At 44.2% G+C, this 8,778-nt stretch overlaps 1 pseudogene; it reads left to right on the forward strand.

Annotated features, from left to right (window-relative positions):
- The first annotated feature begins 475 nt into the window (after positions 1–475).
- Positions 476–1,751, forward strand: LOC102029747 (annotated as a pseudogene).
- Positions 1,752–8,778: the final 7,027 nt, after the last annotated feature.

Below are 8,778 nucleotides of genomic sequence, written 5' to 3' on the forward strand. Positions count from 1 at the left end.
TCCTCATCCACCTCTTTATCTGTCTCTCTCTCTATTTCTCTGTCTGTCTCTGTCTCTCTGTCTCTCTTTTCTTTAATGGTATGGCTTACAAAAGGCCAATGCTTGGTGAATCTGAGTGACATTTTTTTTCCAGCCTTGATTTTCTCTGGGACATGTGTAGGTAGGATCTTTAGCACCTAAATGACATTTTCTTCCTCACACCCCTTTTTTACTACTACATGTTTGCAGTACATAATAATTACATTTGTCATGGGGAGTTGGTACATGTACATTGCATTTCTCCAGTGGTCAGATATAGTGAACATTTTTTCATTTATTTACTGTCTATTTATACTTCTTCTGAGAAGTGTGTATTCGCTTTTGTTGTCCATATTTTTGATTGGGTCTTTTATATGGGAGAGTCTAATATTTTGTGTTCTTTCTATATTCCTTTTTTTTTTTTTTTTTGGTACCAGGAATTAAACTCAGGGCCTTGCACTTCCCTGGCAGGCATTGTGCTGCTGAGCTCTATCCCCGACCTTCTTTATATATTTCAAGTGTCAGTCCTCTGCCCAAAGAATAGTTGGGAATACCTTTCCCCATTCTGTAGGCTGTCTCTTCACTCTGTTAGTTGTTTCCTTTGCTGTGCAGAAGACTTTTAATTTGATATGATTCTCAGTATTATTTTTTGGGCCCTGGGGGTTCTGTTTAGAATGTCCTTGCCTATGTCTATGTCTCCTACAGTTTTATCTCTTTTACCTTTATTCCCGTGTTGCCCAGGGAGGGGTCTAGACAGTGTTGCTCTTGACTCCCGGTGGTCACTCAAAGGGAAACTTTCACTATGTCCTGCAAATGAAAGAGAATGCCCTGAAATTCCTCAGCGGGAACCCCACTCAGGGGGCACCACTCTAGATTTCCAGACGGAACAGTATATCCACAAAAGGAAAAGTGATGGATTCCACCTCAGGACTCTGAAGAGGTCCTGGGAGAAGCTTCTGCGGGCAGCTCGGGCCACAGCTGCTCCTGAAAACCCAGCTGACGTCAGCGTTATATCCTTTGGGAACTGCAGCCCTCGAGCCGTGCTGAAATTTGCCTCTGCCACCGGAGCCACTCCTATGCCTGGCTGCTTCACTCCCTGGACCTTCCCTAACCAGATCCAGGCAGCCTTCTGAGAGCCACGGCTTCTGGTGGTTACTGATCCCAGGGCGGACCACCAGCCTCTCACGGAGGCGTCTTATGTCAATCTGCCGACCATTGCTCTGGGCAACACAGATTCTCCTCTGCGCTAGGTGGACAAAGCCTCCCGCTGCAACAAGGAAGCTCACTCGATGGGTCTGGCGAGGTGGATGCTGGCCCTGGAAGTGCTGTACGTGCGTGGCACCATCGCCCATGCATACCCGAGGGAGGTCATGCTGGACCTTTACGTCCACAGTGATCCTGAAGAGCTCCAAAAGGAAGAGCAAGCTGCTGCTCAAAAGTCTGTGACCAAGGAAGGATTTCAGGGCCAATGGGCTGCGCCAGCTCCTCGGTCACTGGTACTCGGCCTGAGGTTGCAAACCGGTGTGACTCGTGCAGGTACTCTCAGTGCCCATACAGTAGTTCCCTGTGGAAGACTGGGACGCTCAACCGGCCATGGCAGACTGGTCCGCAGCCCACTTGCTCAGGCCACTGAATGGGTAGGAACCACCACTTGGGTCTGGAGCTGTTCCGCAGACACTGGAAGCAAAATGGAAATGAGGTTAATGGAATACAAAACACGCTTGTTTTTTTAAAAAAGTTTTACCTATTTTATCTTCTAGCTGATTAAGGGCTTCTGTTCCAAAGATCTATCTTGAGTTAGTTTAGTACAGTGGATGGCAAACCTTTTAGAACTTTCAGTGATGACAGATTGCCTGCTGTGGCATGCGTGCCATAGGTTCACCATCACTAGTTCAGCACTTGGTGAGAGATATGGGTCTAGACTTCATCATTTGCATGAGGATATCCAATTTGCCAAGAACCATTTATATAAAAGGTTATCTTTCCTGTAGCATATGTTTTTAGCCCCTTCCTTATCCCTTCTAATTTGGAAATTTTGATAAAAACTTTATTTTTGAGACAGCGACTGAGAGAGAGAGAGGGAGAGATCAGAAGTTAGATGACAGCCCATACAACTTGGTTAAGTAACTGACCCCTTGGTTACATAACCACAAGGCAGGATGCCTGTCACATGAGGTGGCTGTGACTCTCCACAGAAGTGAGAACATAGTAATGAGTAATGAACAGGCGGACCCAAGTTCAGAGCACTGGTAACAAGCAGTGAGGTCTGACTGGCTACATTAGTTCTGAATAACCTAGCTATCTATAATACCAAGACTCTGAGGCATGAAACGTAAGAATGGAGCCCAGAGAAGAGAGCAGAGCTGTCTGGGGAATGTTTATAGTGATGTGGGAATCAATTATCTTAACCCAGAGGCCCTCTAGAAAGCATAGCTAAAGACTAAAAGAAAAAAAGAACCAAGTACAGTGTTTGTGGAAGAGAAGTGTGGGCTGCCCACCTCACTGGAGGGTGACAGGTAGCAGTGAGAAAAAGCAGTGATGGAAAAGTGACATTGATCAAAAAGCGAAGTTAAATTCACAAGAGAGTGACAAGTAAAAGGATCATAGCTTGGGTTACTAATGCAGTAACTTACTCAGCAGGAGTATAAAAGTGCAAATGCACTTCTATTGTAATAAGGTTATTTTTTTTTCTATGAAAGAAATAGCACTCATTTTAGCCAGGTATGGTGGTGCCTGCCTACAATCTCAGCACAAGGGAAGCTGAGGCAAGAGGATCTCCACAAGTTCGAGACCAGACTGAACTACAGAGTGAGATCTTGTCTCAAAAAACAAAAATAAAATAAGGTAAGAACACTCGTTTTGCATTAGAAAACGTGAATCTTAGGATTAGATGAGGTGGGACTTCTGCTTTCAGGAGCTGGGACATTGTGATTGCAGGGTAAGGTGGGTCCAGGTAGAATAGATGGTCAAGTTTAGAAATTCATCTGAGTGGAGGACACTAAAGCTATGGAGACATGTTGGTAAAGGGGCTGATCGTGCATGTGTCTCTGGGCAATCTGGGGCAATCTCCCCCCGCCCCAGGTGTGCCTGCGGCTGAGCACAGCATCATTTCTCAGTGAGCGTTACCTTCTCACAGGGCACATCCTCTGCTTCTCCAGAACATCACATTTTGGTGAAAAGGGTCACTAGGCCACTATCACGCATTTGTTAATGAATTAAAAGAACAGAGTTAATACAGATAGTACAACCGGGGCTACAGGACCACATCCCTCCACTCTTCTGAACCTGAGCAATGCCCCAGGACCAACACCTGCAACCTCCTTTTGTCCTAAGGCCTACTACCGGGAGGTAGAAGTAAGATGCACTTTTGCCAGACTTTTTGACATAACGTGTAGTAAGCTTTTTTCACTTGGCATTCATTGAAGGTTCATACATGTGGACGTATACATTCAGTTAGAGTGAATTATGGGAGAGGACATGCATGATGAGTATGGCTGACATGTCAATCACATTGTCAGTCATGTTCTGGAAGACCTAATAGGATGCTCCCTAGACTGGGGAAACATTTTAAATTCTTAAACCTACTACCTTTGTTCATGCCATTTTCCTTTCTGCTGGCCTGAGCTTGCTCACTTCAGGCGTCCTATTGCTTAAGTGGAATTTTGTTGTTGTTTTCTACCCCTGTACTGTTGTTTCATGCCATGTCCAGTTATTTGTCCATAGTGTCCAAGAGCCTAGAGACCGGCCTGGGAACTCATCACCCATGTAACAGAACTGCTAACATAGCAGATACTGGGTTTTCTGGGCTCTATAGGGGAAAATTGGGAAGGAGGAGATCTGGAATGGGCCGGTGTATGAGTTTTATGTTGTTGTTGTAAAAAATTACCACAGATTTAATGGTTTAGATACCAAATTTATAGCTGGGCGTGGTGGCACACGCCTGTAATCCCAGCACTCAGGAGGCTGAGGCAGAAGGATCGTTGCAAGTTCGAGTTCAGCCTGGGCTACAAAATGAGCTCAAGGTCAGCCTGAAGCAAGACCCTGTCTCAAAAAGACCAAAAAAAAAAAAAAAAAAAAAAAAAAAAAAAAAAAAAAAAAAAAAGCACAAATTTATTTCCTTACAATTCAAAAGTCTGAAATGGGTCTCGCTTTCCAGACATTGCCTCTGGAAATCTAGGCATCAGCAGGTCTGCTTTCCTTTAGAAGACGTCAGAGGAGAATCCATTTTCTTGCCTCTTCCAGCTTCTAACGAGCTCCTGTCTCTTGGACTCTTGCTTTATCTTCAAAGCTAGAAGTATAGCATTTTAAAATATTTTCTGCGTCTCTCTTCCTCATCTAAAGGATCCTTGTGATTCAGCTGGTTTCATCTGGAGAGCCCAGTATGATCTCATCTTAAGGTCTGCCATTTAGCAATACATAACATATTCATTTCATACATGGTTCATCTGTTCACTGTCAATGGTGTGCCTCGTGCTGTTCATCAGAGCAGACTGTGCACATGCGTTTCTTCCCAGCTCCACATTCAATGACGTCACCTTGGTGGTCTGAAATCTGGCATGTGGAAAACACTTACTCCATGGAAATCAGGAAACACTACACAGCATGGCTTTCCCCTCCTGGTAGTTTGTTGTTAAACATTTAGCACCATAGCACCAACTACATTGCAAATATCTAGGGCAGTACCAAGACACAGCAGGTGCTCAATAAATATTTGCTGAAGAAACAATAACTTGAATAACTAAGCAAACTATCCCATCATGGCATCGTTGTCAAGGTGTTGGGGGAATGCGAGTACAGTGAAAAAAATTTTTTTTGGAAAGAAGAAAAGGAACACAGGACATAAGAGAAAAGATTCAATATGAAGTTAAAGGGAGTTTTGTAAGAATGGAATAGAGAGTTTTATTTTTGGTCCTGGGGCTCTTGAGTAATCTTGGCCATTAGTAAGAATGTGTGTGTTGTATGATACAAAGAAATCTTTACCATCTTGAATAATACATGGAATTTAGCAAGGTGAAATCTCACAGGTTTACTGTAAAATCCTGCTCTTGGATTAAATTAAATTAAAGAGAATTAAATCAACAAAAACTGGTGTAAGTGATGGAAGCAGGGGCAGGGAGACATGGATGAGCGGCATGAGGCGTGAAAAGTGCCTCACACTGCTACACACTGTCGGAGGAGGGCTGAGGCGCTGCGTTTGGACCCAGCGTCACACGGGTGAGCATTCAGAGAAGAGTGACTAGATGGGTGGGAGAGGAGAAACTTGGCGTGTGAGACATGGTAGAAGGAATGGTGAGTGTTTTCACTGGAAAAAGAAAGACGAACAAATATAAGGTTAACCCCAAACATGACTGCCACATAGACAGGGCCATCACCTTGGAGGCACCATTTATGTGGGAGCGCGTGAAGCTCAATGCGCAGAGCTAGGCAGCGTGCAGTTTGTATGAGCAAGGCATTGCTCGTTCACATAGCAGAAGCCCCTAAGGGTTATATCTCAGCTCAGCTTCAGAAAGAACCTCGTAACGCATGAAGAGAATTTCCCTTGCCTTGAATGGGTTCAAAGCGGTTGCTGGATGGTCACATGTCTTGGGGGCAGAATGAGGATTCTGACAACAGAAAAGCAGGAGGCTTTTATTGGCTGACTTAATATACTTCCCATTCTAATATTCACTGGCCCTACGAATGGGAGCTAACATTTATGGAGCTTCTTCTTGTGCTAGGCATTGTGTTAGGTGCTTTACAGACCTGATTTCATTTGATCTTCAAACCAACACTACAAAGTGGCTGTTATTGCTGGGTGTGATGGTGCATATCTGTAATCCCAGCACTCAGGAGGCTAAGGTAGGAGGATACCTGTGAGTTTAAAAACAGCCTGGGCTACACAGTGAGATGCTGTCTCAGAGCAAACAAAGGAAAAACAAAGTGGCTATTGTTAACCTTAATTTGCCTATAAAGAAATGGGGAACCCCAAAATGGGCATCTGAGATGAACACACACTTCTCAGATGAAGAAATACTAAGAGAAAATAAATATGTGAAAAAATGTTCAACATCATTGGTTATTTGAGAAACACAAGTTAAAACAACGCTGAGATTCCATCTCACCCCAGAAAGAATGCCTATCATTGAGAAATCAAACAATAACAAATGCTGGAAAGGCTGCAGGGAAAAACGAACCCTTTTCCACTGCTGGTGGGAGTGTAGATTGGTGAAACCACTGTGGAAATCAGTGTGGCAATTCCTCACAAAACTAGGATTAGAAGCCCCACTTAACCCAGCTATTTCCCTTCTGGGTATTTTTTCAGAAGAATTAAAAACATCATAGCACAGTAATATATGTGCACCCATGTTTGTGGCAGCGCAATTTGTCATAGCTAAATCTTGGAAACAACCTAAATGTCCATCAACCGAAGAATAGATAAAAACGATGTGGCATTTTTATACAATGGAGTATTACTCAGCTATAAAAAAGATACACTGGAGGCTTTTATAGGTAAATGGATGCCACTAGAAACCATACTCATAAGTGAAATAAATTGGACCCAGATGTGTAAGCAGCGTATTGCCTCCCTAGTGTAAGAACCTGAAAAGAGTAAATAAGATATAAAATGTACAATAGGTGATAAGAAAGGAAAAGAAATTGCTCAAAGAAAGAAACAACTGGGGTGAGGGAAAGGAGAAAAAGAAAGAAGGAAGGGAAAATGTATGTATATAGAAGGATAATTGTACTGCTGATGTCTAATGATCTGTTGAAGGAACAGTTAATGCTTAATTTTTTTTACCACTTTTACAAGCTTATATCTGGTAATCTGAACAACTAATTTGAAGACAACAATACGCGATATAACAACCATTGGTGAATTCCTACCATCTTGTCTAGTGAAACTCTGTATCATTTCTAACGTGTTCTTTTTTAAAATTATTTTTTATTCTCTTTAATGGCTTGATCAATCTTGCATTCTTACATCTGGCAATCTGAGCAACTTCGTTGAAAGATGACAATATGTAACATAACAACCACCGTTAATTCCTATCATTTTGTGTTGAAACACTGAGTCATTTTTTTTGTTTCTGCTTTGTTTTGTTTTTGCCTATGTTGTTATTTTATTTTCTTATTTTATTCTCTTTAAAATAAAAAAGAAAATTTTAAAAAATGGAGACTCAGGGATTAACTCTGTTTGTAGTTCTCCAAGTATTAAGATGCTTAACCAAGATTTTGAGCTGGGGTTGATGACTCCTTGATTCTTCCTGGAGAGCTGCAGATAGGAGGAGAGCTGATCCCCTACTGTCCCGGGACGATGGGTGAGCAGTGTGATTAGTTTCAGTACCAATGCCAGAGTCAAGCAGACTTGTGGGACGGTGCTGACTGGAAAAAATATAAAACCGTGGTTTCAGTTGCTATCGACTGGCTGGTGGTGGGCCTGTTTTATAGGCAAGACATCCTACCTTGTCAGAGCTACCAACCGTGAGGCTAAGATCCCCTCTTCCACACTTAGATTGCGTAATCTCTATGCCCAGAATCTTACTTCCCTTGTGCCGTCATCAGAAACGCACAACGCCCTGAGGAGTGGAAATAGTCACAGAAACACAGTCTCTCTCTGAATCCCTCTCTTCAGATTAAAGGATGTGAGTCAGGGGTGTCCTTATCTTGCCCGGCCCCCAACACTCAAGTCTTGATGGCGACATTATGGGCTCACCATCAGACTCTGGATCGCTTACCTGGAGCCGGTGACATACTGGTGCCAGTTCCTGGGAGGAAACGAGCCGCTGACGTTCTGGGAAGCACGCTCTTTGACTCACCCAGCGTTACACAACTGGCCGGGCGCAGCATAGCTTGGGTGTTCACCGTGTGTCACCACACACACACAGCCACACCCCTCCACCTTGGGCAGAGCTTCCCTGGCTGGCCCCTGGTGCCTTCGGAGATACTCGCTGACTGGGGAGAACCAGCGTCTTCCCTATTACCTAACGAGCTGTACTAAAACTGCCATTTCCTGATTGTCAGTAGTGTCACTCTCCAGTGTGAGAATTTGCAGTGGGCCGACGCCGTGTCTTGGGCAATTACTTTGCATTTCTCCGGAGCCACCCTTGTTGACAATGGCTCATTCTCACACCTAGGATTACAATCTACTTATTATCGCAAGAAAACACCTGTCCTCGCAGTGGCCACAGTACAATTACAGGCAGGGGTTCATACCGCCCTGTCTTTTGTTCTCTCTAGGGCTCGTTTGCTTTTGGCCTTGCCATTTTTCTGTATGAACCATCTCCCTGCCCCCGGTCACGCTCGTCCCCAACATTATCTCCTGCCCCATCCCCTGCCACCATTTATGCTAGGTCAGTGCATTCATCACAGAAGCAAAATCATTGGCACTGCAGGTGAGAAATGAACTGCACGAAGGTTTATCCAGCGCAAAACCACCAAGTGTTGTGGTCTTTCCGCTCCCTGGTCAGGCCTCTCCCCCACAAAGAAATGCACTGTTGGGATGTGTGCCGGGAACAACGGGAAAGGAATTGGTACGTGTTTTTCTTTTTCTAGCAGATTCCAATATTGTCTTGAAGCTCAGCAATCTCAAAACTAAATGAAGTCCTGGAAATGAAATGCGGAGAATGAGTGAAGGAAAGCCCCAGTGCTCAGTGGTGCGTTCCGATCTCCAGCTCCTGCGTCCCTTCGGAGGACGCCAGTGGTGACCCTGGAGCAGAGAGGCAGGATGGTTCTCATCTCTGCAGGCAGCCTTTGTCTTCCTGCCTCACCCTGTGTGCCCTG

Source organism: Chinchilla lanigera, unplaced genomic scaffold (assembly GCF_000276665.1).
Source record: "Chinchilla lanigera isolate Chin_1 unplaced genomic scaffold, ChiLan1.0 scaffold00018, whole genome shotgun sequence".
In the NCBI taxonomy this organism is placed as follows: domain Eukaryota; kingdom Metazoa; phylum Chordata; class Mammalia; order Rodentia; family Chinchillidae; genus Chinchilla; species Chinchilla lanigera.